The 13,120-nt window shown below is 39.4% G+C and overlaps 1 protein-coding gene across 5 annotated transcripts in view; it reads right to left on the bottom strand.

The window, feature by feature from the left end:
- igf2bp2a (insulin-like growth factor 2 mRNA binding protein 2a) overlaps positions 1-13,120 on the bottom strand; it is a 61,579-nt gene that overhangs the window by 28,638 nt on the left and 19,821 nt on the right. The window lies entirely within an intron of this gene.

Below are 13,120 nucleotides of genomic sequence, written 5' to 3'. Positions count from 1 at the left end.
ATTTAACACTGAACCCCTGGTCTTTTTAGTTTCTTGTCAAACTATATCAGTCAACCAAGCACAGTCCATCACTGGCCGGTCCATTTGGGATCAGAGGTCCTACAAAGCACCTCCTCTGCCTCCTGTGAGCGTTTCAGCTCCAACAGCAAAGCCACACAAACCGCCTGTGACCACAGGCTGTTAACAACTACATTAACGTGAGAGAGCCCAGCTCTGCGATGAAGGCAGCTGATGAGGAGCCGGTGGAGAGAAAGCCATGCTGCTGAGAAGCATTTTGGTGGGAAAACAGGAGACACTACAACGAGTGAGACTGAAGGGCTGAGATGCAGATATGAAGTGGAGGAAGAAATGTAATGAGATGTGATAATGAGCGATAGATTTCAGTTCAGGCGGGATTGCCATGGGACCCACAAACAAACACGCACGTCGTATCAGCTTTTCTGCGCCTCGAATGCCTGTGTTCACGCACTGGCAAACATTTCTATTCTGCATTTTTCTCCTGAACCAGGCTGGGCGTAAAACACTGCAGGTCAGAATTTCCCGTCAGTGGCTGAGGAGAGGTTGGGAGCACTGCGCGGGCAGCTGGACACGAATGAATGACTCTTTTCTGATTGTCCGGAGAAACACAGTGTCACGTGTCTTCTCCCCTTTTTCTTAAAATACCAAGAAATAAATTAACAAACTGACAATACCAATTTAAGATAAGCAAAGGGGAAACGGCAGCAAAAAAGCAAACTTAATTTAAGAGTAGAACACCTTTTTATATGTATATTTAGCAATAAATCTTCCAACTATAACTTTAAAGTCTCTAAAGTGATAGACACTTCAGATACTGCCTTCATTCCGAAATAAAACAGAATGCACAAGGATAAAAAACAAACGGACAATTCCTGCTGTGTTGTACAGCACAGTGGCCTGCAAGCTTTCTGTCACTGATGGCAGTTTAAAGCAAGTGGCTTGATGAAAGATCTCTTTTGGCAGTCAATATCCAAACAAGGGTAAACCAATTAAAATCTGTCTCTACCGCTAAAACACATCACTTTTTCTAACGTTGTAAGCAAACCCGTGACATCCAAAAAGCAGCCAGTAGCTGAAAAGGATTTAAGACCAAGTCAAAACCTCAAAACAGCTCCGAATGCTGGCATCCCCAACCTGCAGAATATGGAAACTGAAAGGTCCTTTCATTCGGCGTAGTCTCCCTAAATAGTCCGTGAATTCAGAAGTACCACTTCTCTATAGCGTCTGTGCTAATTAATTATTCCAACTAATCTTGATGCCCGATGCTGAACACTTACTTTATATTAGAATGGATACTTTAGTGAATCTGATGATGGGAGAGGCTAACCCGAGCAGGACACTGGGGTAAACTTTGCAAACTCATTCTTCAACAGGAAAACGTCGCTGTAAGAAATGCACCATTTCTTTCAGCATCTCTGTCATAAGTCATTATTTAGAGCCACCTGTTTTCCTGTCAGACTGAAAGCATCCAAAGGGACATCTTGAATAAGCAGTGACACATTTGAGGTCTCACTCAGCATACACTGGATAAGCACAAGATGACTGCTTTCTGTAAAATAAAATGCTGCCTGTCTACAGTCTTCAGGTATCCTCAACTTATTTGTGTTCCCTTATTATCTGTGGATAAACCAGAGGCAGTCATCTGCTAATATCTCCTGTTTTCTTGCATTCAAGCTTGAACCCAGTGCCCTTTCTCAGCTCCTCCTTTCCCAAGTCCAAAATGAACTGCAGTAGAAGATGCAGACTGAAGTCAATGGTTACTTAATGTTTGTTGAATGTAACCAAGCTGTCTGCTGCTGGTTTGGAGCTGCCTGCCACGAGAAAAAAGAAAGCCTCTCAATTTCAGCCTTTAAATATCCGAGGGTGGCCATGTTCATTTGAAAAGCTAATATTTACTGCACCCACCTGTACGAGCTAAGGAACCGTGTCTGCACACAGGCGTGCATACTAATACTCACACGCAAGCGGTGCAGTCGAAGGAATTTTAACCTCTGAGAGAGCAGGCAGACAGAGGGGTGAGAAAGAGGGTATTCAACCCGTGCCAAAAGTTTGCATTGCTCCTAAAGATGACCCTATGATCATCAACCATTCTAGAGGAATCCTTTCACAGGTTCTCTGTTCTCCTCTGTTCTGATCTGTGCTTTCAGTTCTACCTTCAGATTTTAAAACCTTCATGTGTCTGGAGCAGAGACTCAGCTTGCTATCGGCACATATCACTTGGGTGCAAGTAAGATTAAAATAGAAGCAGCAGAGCTGCACCAATTGACTGTTTAATCTATTTGTCAACAAATATAAAATTAATCATCCATTCAAATTAATCTATCGCTAACATTGCACTAACTGATTAATTTGTACCCAAAAATGTCAAAAGTGAGACATTGATGGTTTTTCCCCCATCAAGTTATGAAAGATTAACTCCACCTTACATTAGAAACATGGCTACATGAGACTACAGCTTATGTCAATGCAAATGGGCAAAGACTGAAATTGAACTCATTTTATGGAGGCAAAAAAGAGAAGTTGGACAAAGTGTCAACATCAGTCTGGGAAAAGTTTCAACAGGAATGACACGAGATTAACACAAAACACAACCCGAAACGCAGGCTACATTTATCAAATACTGCAGGTGCTTCTGGGAGATATTGTCTATAAAATTTAGACACAACTAAAACAAGCTAGACATAACTACAGCTGGGGCTGATCTATGCAGCGTTTTTACTTTGATAAAAGTAGATTCTATAAGAGCTTATAAATTCACATGTGCAAGTATTAAAAAACAGTTACCATGCAAAACAGCCCCATGCTGTTAAAAAAAAAAAAGGCAGTTTAATGCAACATATTCTAGAAGTAACCATATTTGATACCATGGGTGACTTGATAAATATAAACTGCAAGTGAGGTGGATGACAAAGATTCTAAATTATATCATGATAGTTCAAGAAAACTTGCCATGATATTTCTGACAATATATGAAAAAATAAATGAATACCAAATTTTGTGTTTGGTATTTGCTTGCAGGCAGCAGCATTTTTAAATCTAAGTAAGGGGCATTTTCAGTCCTTCTTTTCCAGTAAGTTTCTGTCACTGATGACACACTCGTTAATCTGAAGTGTGAATTTACTGCAAAAGTAAGTCAGCATTATATATCCTTTTACCCATTAGTAGCTACTCAGGTCAACTCTACTGGGTTTTGGTTGGTGGTATACCTGCTGCTGTGTGTGTGTGTGTGTGTGTGTGTGTGTGTGTGTGTGTGTGTGTGTGTGTGTGTGTGTGTGTGTTCCAGAATCTGGGACCACAGTGTTGTTTTTGTGTAGAAATTTCCCTCTTTGCTGGATTTCAAAAATGGGGTTTTTGATTTTTATGAAGGAGATACTGTCATGAGTCATCAAGTGACGCCACTGACTTGCTAATCAGTGGCATGCAATCAGCTGACGTCAAATTTTTGGACAGCTTCACATCACTTGGAGCGTTAAAGGATTAAAAGTAGCTCCCTGCTATTACTGCTGCAATAGCAGTGAGAAAGCATTACATCCAGTGACACAGACTAAGTGAAATATAAGCACAAAAGTAGCCCAGATACCATTTTCCCTGGAAATTTTATTTAGTAAACGTATAAAATAACCATTTAACATTTTCAATTTAACAGTAGCTAAAGTGACCTAACCTTGTAACTCTTCAGAAGCTGCACAATGTTTTCTACATAGGATGTTGTATCTTTTGGTTGAGCGTTTAAACCATCCAGAGCCATGGGAGTGGCCACGATGTTGGGGTGTTGGTGTGTGTGTGTGTGTGTGTGAGAGAGGACTGTAAAGCTGTAAGGTACAGAGGCTTTAATATTCCATTCGTCTTGTCACATTTTAACATAGGGCTGTTCGATATAACGATATACATCGGATGACGATGTAAAAACATCTATCGTTTCATTTTACGCTATCGTTTGTTTCATGGTGTCGCAAAATAAACTGTTTACGGCAATATTTTTTCACCATTTTGATGGTCACTGTAGTGGCTATATTAATTTCTTAAAGTTCTCTCTATCTCTTATATTTAATATAACCACACTAAGGACAGACAAGCGCCTGTTTTTATGCGTCATCGTTAGCAACAACGACGGTAAAACAATAGCGTGTCCACTTGTTTATTTTCCACATAAACCTTTCAGCATAAAGCTCAAGATCCTGTTGAGACCTTTCAAAATAAACGGAATCACGTGAAATACTATGCAGAGTGTTTACGGATGAGAAGCAAAAAATAGCCATCAGGTGCTAAAAAATAAACCTTAGACTCAAACGTTAGAACAGGCTTTTCCCCGCAGCACACTGTGTAATAAATACTCAGAAAGAAAACGGCGGCCGTTACAACTTATGTCTAAAAATGTATAGTTTCATGCATCGGTCAAAACACTCAACTCCAGGTACACGACACCTAGCTGGAAACACTTCACGCAAGTCAAGCTGCCCGAGATTCACTGAACTTTCAGAAAATGTTTGTGATTTATATCATTATCGGGACGATAGATGTCTTATATCAGGATATGAGATTTTGGTCATATCGCACAGCCCTATTCTAACATACCTCTTAAAAAAATAAAATAAAAATATGCCAGTCTTGCAACTACCAGACCCTGTAGTTGCACACAAGAATACACAGGGCACACATGTCAGGCACCCATACGGGTGGGCAAATTCATTATGAAATCATAAAAAAAGCATGCCAATCTTGCTACTATGAGGTCTCTTAAGACACAGCAGTCAAGGTAATATTTTACCAACATCATATTTTACTGGGCCCAAAAGCAAAATCTGCACAGCTTACAACACAGTGAAATGCCCTTTTGCAGCAAAGGAAGTAGTGTGAAATTACTGCTTAATGATAATGTTAAAGTGCTCAGCAGCAGCTCATAATGGACCAGAACGTTATCGTCGTATCATCAGCGCTCAGAGATTTAGGCAGTAAATTTCCTCATGTCGGGCACCGATGTCCAAATTTTTCAAGATAACCTGTGAAGACACCTTAGGGACAGGTGTGTGAGCCTGTTTTGCATCATGGTGATTCACAACCATGTTTATAATCACAAACTAGAGAATGATCACTTGGATGGAGCCAACAGAGACAAATCCAGGTTTTTACGGAATTCAAGCTTATCAATCTGCTGGTCTTCTGATGTGCCCTCTTTTATGGCCGAGTACCTAGTGATAGGTATTGGCCAAAAGCTAATTTAGAAAAAAAAAATGCACCATTGTAGCCATTGGTTACTAGTATGCAACCTCATTTGACCATGATGCGTGGCATTATTTAGAGAAGAGAAAAGAATTATTATCGATTTCTTCTACTTATTTATGAAAACATCCTACAGACTTTTAAGTTCAAGTTCACTTTGCAAACTTTAACACTAAACAATTTGTCCAAGGGGAACCATGATGTGACATGCTGCAACAACCCCAGCACCTTGTATGTTTTGTTTTTCCATGTATTACAGCCCTGTAACCAACTGCTTATAGCATTTCTTTTCTACTGTGTAACCACATCAGTCATTTCCATCTAGCATTTGCTCTTCCTGTCCTATGGACTGCAACAAGTGACCGCTCCAGCCACACTTTGTCAACGTATTAGTTTACTTTTGAGTCACACGTGTATCAAGTGGTGAAAAACATGCATTGTTTCCACATTTAGCAGAAATAGTTTTCTTGCATGTTTTGCAAAGTACTGTGCTGATTCTAAGTTGCTGAGTAGTTCACTTTTTAAATACTAAATCACCACTGGAGGCTCTTGCCCTCAGACATGCTTGGGCTTCCCTCGTTGTTTGAGTCACTGAATCTAAATGGATGGTGTTCCTATATCATTGATACTGTGATATGACACTTTTATATCATGTAAACTGACATGACAGGCACCTAACTGTATGTCAGAAGAAATATTTCATATGAAACAAATTTTCTTTATGTTCCTAACACATGTGCTTTTCAAAATGTCCTCCACGCTCACTCAGCATGCACAGTGCAGATTTCAATTTATCATAATCTCAGTGTACTTTGTTCCTAACCCCCAAAAATCAAACTCACTTATGTCATTAGAAACACACTACAACACGATAAGTTTTGCTTTTTTTCCCCAAGGCCTCTTTTGGAATTTCGGCTGAGGGGGAAACCTTTTTTCCTTCCTTTTTTTCCCCTCTACACAGAAACTCACAAGTGAATAATTAAACGTTTCCTTCTCTGCTAAAGGTTTCTTTCTAATGAGATCTTTAAGAGCCTTGTTTACCTTTCTCACCCTGTTCTGTGTGGATGCCCAGGCTGTCAGAGACGCCTCACAAGGCATGCTGTCCTGCGCCCAGCAGGGTGGCTCGCTCTGGACGAATAAAAAGGCATCTCAAATAGTCTTTCATTCCGGAGCACGCTGCCTCACAAAACGCACACAAACACCTCTGCACACTCACTCACTGCTACTGCAGTCCTCACATAATTGTTTGCAACATTCACCTGAATGATAAATGTGTTGGGAGTTTTTTCTCCATTTAACTGTCATTCCCCTCTTTCCAGCATCCATTTAGCTGTCAACACCGGCTGATTGTCAGTGCAAACATGTCATATTACAAAGTCCTCACCACTGTTTCACAACAGCTTAGGAACATATTTACTGCTTAATGCTTAAGGAGATAATCTCTTCTCTGGGATAAGATAAACAATATTGCCGAACCTATTTTCTGTCAGAAAACAGAAAACAACTCTCTAACAAAACAGTTCAGTTGCTAGCAAAAGGCTCTATTAGCAACTGACGGCCATGCTTGAGGATATAACGCACACACACACAGGAAGTTCACAGCATCTAGAAACAGCTTGACGGAAGACTTCATATTTTCATGCGAGTGATGGCTTCACAAAATGAAAGATGACCCGGCCTCCATCACATCAGCTGTACTATGCAGATAAAATAGGAAATGAAAAACTCTGCGGTCGTAAATCACACTGGAGGCATGTGATTACGCACCTATTACATGCTCATGTTACTAATGCAGTGATATATACTGTGCAGGCAACACTAATGTCTCAGTTTATTTTATGTATGGTAGTGCAGTGCTGAGTGCAGCATAATGTGATCAGCGAACAATCAGCTGCATTTACAGCTGCCAGCGCATGTATGTGAGTGGCTGTTGCTCTTACATCTTCAGTCTGGACTGATTTTACGGTAAATGCAAGTCTGCACTGACAGTTTTCATTTACGCCGAGACTAGTGGTGAAACAGTATATGGCTCAGTTTGGGTGGGTTGGTCAAAAAGCCCAGTGGTCCTTAGACACCAAGGGGATGCAGCGGATTCATCTAATCTGAATTAACCCACTTTCTGGTTTTGACCCTTAAGCTCCTAAACGCCCTGAAATCTCAGAGAAGGCGCAACAAGTCAACAATATTCGGGACACCCTTCAGAGTGGAAGACGTCCCCCCGCTTCTCCTTTCAAACTCTGTTGGCACTCCCACAGTGGCCCACTCTCTGCTGCTGGATTAAGACGCTGCTCAGACCATTTCTGTTTAGTGCTCCTAAGCGCTTCTCTAAGTCCCATCCAATTGTTGTGGAGCAGAGATAACAGGATTTGTATGAGAGTGGTGTCTATACGTTGTTACCGTCCTCTAGCCACAAAGATTTGTTCCTGCTTTTCCACCCACAAGGACAAACAGACTCTAAAGCAAAACATAAACAGGACATCACACAAACCTATGACGCTGTTCGACAAAATTTTTCCATTTCTGCACATTGGTTTGAGTTTGTATATTGGGTTGTGTGAGCTCTGTCAGGACACATCTAAGAGCACAGAACAAATATAATATATTGGAGATAATGGCTGTACAAGGCAATTTGAAAAAGAAATGTGGCATTGAGTTTTCTGACTCAGCAATCTTCCAATTATTTTCCAGAAATTCTGAGAAGAATGTGCAATTTTGCAGTCATTGGAGAGGTAAGAAATAAGCAGTGACAGTGCAAAATATGGGATTTATCAACATCAACAAAAAACAACTGCACAAACAAATGTATGGTAAATAAATCTATTCTTGGGTTTTAAACTCCTATAAGGACATTCATATTTTTGATACATATCAAATAATTATTAACTCTATCCAGCGAATTTCTTGGGAAGAAATTTCCTGGAATCATTTCAGAATCATTTCCTAATTTCTTAGGAAATGATTCTGAATTAATGACTATTTAATAATATCTGAGTTGAAATGGTTTATGGTTGGGCACTGGTGCAGCTGTGGTTCATTTTCTTCTTTCCTAGTGGAGGAGGCGCATGAAAAGAACGACACTGCAATGACTTTAGTTTGCAATTTACAAACCATTATCAGATGTCAAGACTGAAGCACAATATAATCATAACCAATAGACAATCAGCAAAACCACTGCCTGTAAGAATCAAAGGAGGACAAAAAGCCCTCTGTTTTTTGCTTTCCATATTAGTTATAGATAATCAGTACCCTACAGTCTCATACAGTTAGATATAAAATACATCTTTGAACCTATTTTAAAGTATTTTTGGAGACATGCAGCCCTGAAAATGAAACATAACTTGCCACTGTAATTTACTCTTAAAATGGACTGATTATGCTCATTTCCACCTCCATGTTTTTAATCCCAGGACTCCACCAAAGTAGTTCTAAATTATTTACAGTTTGAAAAATAGATCCTTTTTTGACCTTATATAGAGCCTAACAACCTGTCGATCACAGATCATTAGCAACAGTTAGACCCGCCCCTTCTCGTCAAATCCAACTTTTTGTAACTGAGATGGCAATGGCAGAAATCCTCTTTTTAAGATTTCAAAAACGTATGGGTAATATCACAGTAGCTACATATACTTTTGATACCATCTATGAAGAGAACGTAGAAAAAAAAAACCTGTAAAAGATATACATTTACCACATACCAAGACTATACTTGTGCATTCTAATTTAGAAAAAGCAAGAAAATTCAACTGAACTTCACAATGGGAAAAAGCTCATTTTAAGACACATCCTAATAAACCCCTAAAAGGCTGCACAGCATTTTCAAGCATAACGGAAGAAACATTTTCTGGGTGAGCCATTTTGTTCACAGAGTCACAGATCTAGTAGTGCCTGACACGACCATATAAGCAGCTGACGTCAACCTAGCCCAAAAACAGGGAACAGGAAAAGAAGAAGTAGAAGTAGAAGGAGAAAAAAAAATTGAAAACTAAGTGTTTACAGCAGTCTGCAACCTAATGGGGATTACTTGTACGCAGGCTTGAAATTTTGGCCGTATTAAATATAAGCATCCATCATTTCCAGTTATGGCAAAAACTGAGGACTGTTCAGTGGTGGGCAGATAATGTACTGTCAGAGCTTGTTCGGTGAAAACTGCTTGGCCAGATAAAAACGTCATTATAAGCAATGAGAAGACCAAACCAGTGAGCTGAAAGGCACTGAAATGCTCTATACGACTGAGGAAAACTGCAGGGTCAAGTTAGATTTCGATCAGTTTATGACTACAAGACACTTCTTTGACAACATACGTCTCACACCTACATGGACAGGTTTCACAGGGTAAAAACACAGTCATATTGTAAAGAAACAAAATGCTTGTTGTTTTTTGACTAAACGTATAGTGACATATCAAATATATTGAAGGGTGTTACAGTCAACGTCTTCTGCACATGCAGCTTCACTTAATGGTGTTTATCCCTCCAGTATATCCCATGATCATCAGGTAGAAAACAGGCAGTTGGTCTCCCCTTTTCCATTGTTCCCTAACTACATATTTTTCACACTGATGCTGCAGAGTGAACAAAGCTGCTGCTCCACGGTAGTGCTAACCACCTCATCTCGGTATGTAGCACTCAGGTGCCTGCTTCAGTTCCCCTCCCAGACCTCGTGGGGCGAGAACTCATCAGAATGCAGCAAGCTTACCTGCCTGCCCGTTTCTCTTCACGCATTAGTTTTCACCGTGGCACCGAGGCGGGGAGGCACAGGCCGAAAGGCATGCAGGTAGGCGCATGCGGCTCAGATGGAAGCCACAGCCTTCCTGTTGACATTTGCTGTCGACGCTCACTCGGCTGGTTAATAGAAAGATGTAAATAAGGCAACACTGCGTGTTGTTCCTCGTCATTTACATGTACGTAGGGACATTTCAAGATTAACTGCTGAACCAAGCAGTGACTCTGGGTTATATAATGAGATAATTACAAATGATTCAACAGATTTCAGTGATTCAGGTAAAACACAGCGTTCATGTCTGAGGCCCTATTGTAGTGAAAGCTGGCAGTCCAAAGTCATTAACTTTTCTGCCTGTACAATACAGGTAAGCTTGAAGATAAGCAAACTGCAGTTTGACTACAATAAAAGAAAAAAGAAAAAAAATGAATGAATGTTTACAATACCACCGGTTCACCTCTTGTTATTCCAAAAGTTATTTGCACAGTGTTGCAGATATAAAAATCATTTTCAGCTCTCAGGTGTAATCATCACAAATTAATTTTATTTTTTTTAGTCAGAGCTACAATGCCACAGGGTGCCCAGCTGACACAAAACGCATTTTCTCCCGTCATGCCTGCTAAGCCAATGAAATGAGTATTTTTATAAAAAATGTTTCATTTGCCCATAACTGTAGCATAATCCATTTCTATTTAAATGACAATGGTTTGCTTCAAACAAAGCGACGGAGCACTTCATAATGACTGTAAAGTACATTCACACACCTTAAATCAAACACATTTTTATTACTATATAAACACTTGTTTTGCTAAATTTATTTTTGAGCAGGTGGGAAACTGACAAATGGCAATAACATGTCAGAGTTGTTTTAGGCCTTAAAATCTATTCTCTTAAGAGCTTAATAAATAAAAACAGTGTAATAAAAATTTTAAATTTCACAATTGGAAAAAGAAAAACCACAGCAAAGTGACTGTTGGTCAGACAAAACTTTGAGCTGTGAGTTTCACTATTTACTGTGCAGGGTGTGGGCCAGCACACAGGCTAGACTTAAAATGTCCCTCCGCATTAGGGAAATAGACATATTTACGACATTTCTTTAGCGCATAAGCTACAACTTTAACTAAATTCACTATATTAGCCTACAAGCACTTTTTCAAATTTAAGTCATATTGCTGATATATTACACTTATTTTAAGGTTCTACTGTGAATTATCAGGATTAATTATCTTTATTTATTCCAATACAGGTAGAGATGTATGTATGTCCCTGCAGTGTAGCGCCAATAAATGTGTGTCACACATTTATTTTGAAAGGGAAAGAAAGTCTATTTTGGACACTTAAAGTGAAGAAAAAAAAAAAACGTGAAAAAAGCAGGCAAGCACAACAAGAGGAAAGATCCAAGAAGAGATTACAAGTTTTTTAGACTAATGTAGCAAATTTAGGAGGAAAAAAATGTCTATTTTTCCCATCAAGGAGAATACCCTTTCAATAACAATAAAGAGAAATATGATGTCAATAAAATAACATGTAATAACTAATCTTACCATTAACCTCCTAGAACCTGGCATCCACATATGTGGACATCACATTTTGAGACGTCTAGACCAAAATACTTAATTTTTCTCTACAAGAGCCTAGAGCTGGGCGATAGAACGATAACGATATGTATCGCGATATAACTTTTACTCGATAGAGAAATTAAGCTATCGCGATAGACCTCGCCGCTCTTGTCCTCTTAAAAAAAATAAATAAATATAAAAAAAAAAAAAGGTCAGCCAATCCAAATCAAGTAGCGCAGAGCCGAACCAATCACAGCCGCAGCGTCACGTCGCGTGACTTGTTACGTACAGCACAAGTGCCAAGCCGCACGTGTGTTTGTTTGGGAAGCAGCCAGCGGGTAATGGAGCCAGCGCATAATGGAGGAAATGAGTGTGCCGACTAGAAAAATCAACCGAGCGTGACCGAAGAGAAAACAGATGATGGTTCCAATGCCGGAGAGATTGTCGAACGGAAGAGCCATAGAAGTTCCGTAGTGTGAAGGTATTTCGGCTATTTCAAGTCTGACAAAAAACAGAGTAGCGTGCACTGTAAATTGTGCCGAAAGCAAGTCTGGAAATACAATAAACTGGTGCATGCGTCACACTGTGCGCTACGTTATTGTTTCGGTGAAATGAATTTCTACAATACTGTTACTGTTAATTCTACTCTCTGCAGTGTTTAAATGCTTACATATACACACAGTTACTGTCCGTCCACACATACGACTCTGTTCTGCTTCTATGCCCCAGCTTTGTTTACTTTTTCCCACCGAGGCTTCTAGACTTCTGATTGGCCAACATTTCTGCACGGTTAGGAATCTAGCGCCACCTGCTGCTTTGGCATGTTCATAGCAGCGTTTTCCTTCATTTCTGCCTTTATGTGTGGACGGGATTATTTTTTAAAACGAAAACGGAAAATCTCCGTTTTCAAAAATACCCGTGTACGTGTGGACGTAGCCTCAGTCTCTGACTGGAAGCGCTAATTCGTCATTCGGCTTTTGTCAGACTAAAGTAACTGTTAAAACTGTTTGAAAAGCTCAGCTATACAACAAGGAGAGATTGAGAATTTCCTTTTAGTTCTCAGTTTATTTGATATTGACAAAAGTTAGTCAGTTTTGTCTGTTCTTCTGTAAAACAAACTAAGATTTATTTTTAGAATTAATACTTTGTTTCTAAGTGGAATTGACAATTTAGTCTGTTTCGTTTGTTCTATTTTGAAACTTAAACGCTTTAGCGGCTGCCTTTTGTGTAGTTTGCAATATTTGCCTTTATTTATCTGAAAAAGTCTCATGTTCCTTAAGTACATCTACCCTGTTGAACTTATGGGAAATAAATATTTAAATAAAAACAAGCTGCTGATTATTTCACATTTTACTTGTGAGCAACGGCACATTTAAATCTTACAAATATAGTTATTTGGCTTATATCGTGATAGATATCGTTATCGCCTGAAATGAAAAAAACATATCGTGATATGAAAAAATCTCATATCGCCCAGCTCTACAAGAGCCTGATATCCACTTACGAGGACATTATACTGCCACTGTTCTATCAAAATTTGAAACAAATGTACTTATGCGTGGATCTCATTTTTTCACAAAAACAAAACTTAAGTAAAAAATAAA

The sequence above is a fragment of the Astatotilapia calliptera genome, chromosome 16, assembly GCF_900246225.1.
Source record: "Astatotilapia calliptera chromosome 16, fAstCal1.2, whole genome shotgun sequence".
NCBI lineage: Eukaryota > Metazoa > Chordata > Actinopteri > Cichliformes > Cichlidae > Astatotilapia > Astatotilapia calliptera.
The sequence above is the reverse complement of the archived record's forward strand: the minus strand, read 5'-3'. Positions and strand labels throughout refer to the sequence as shown.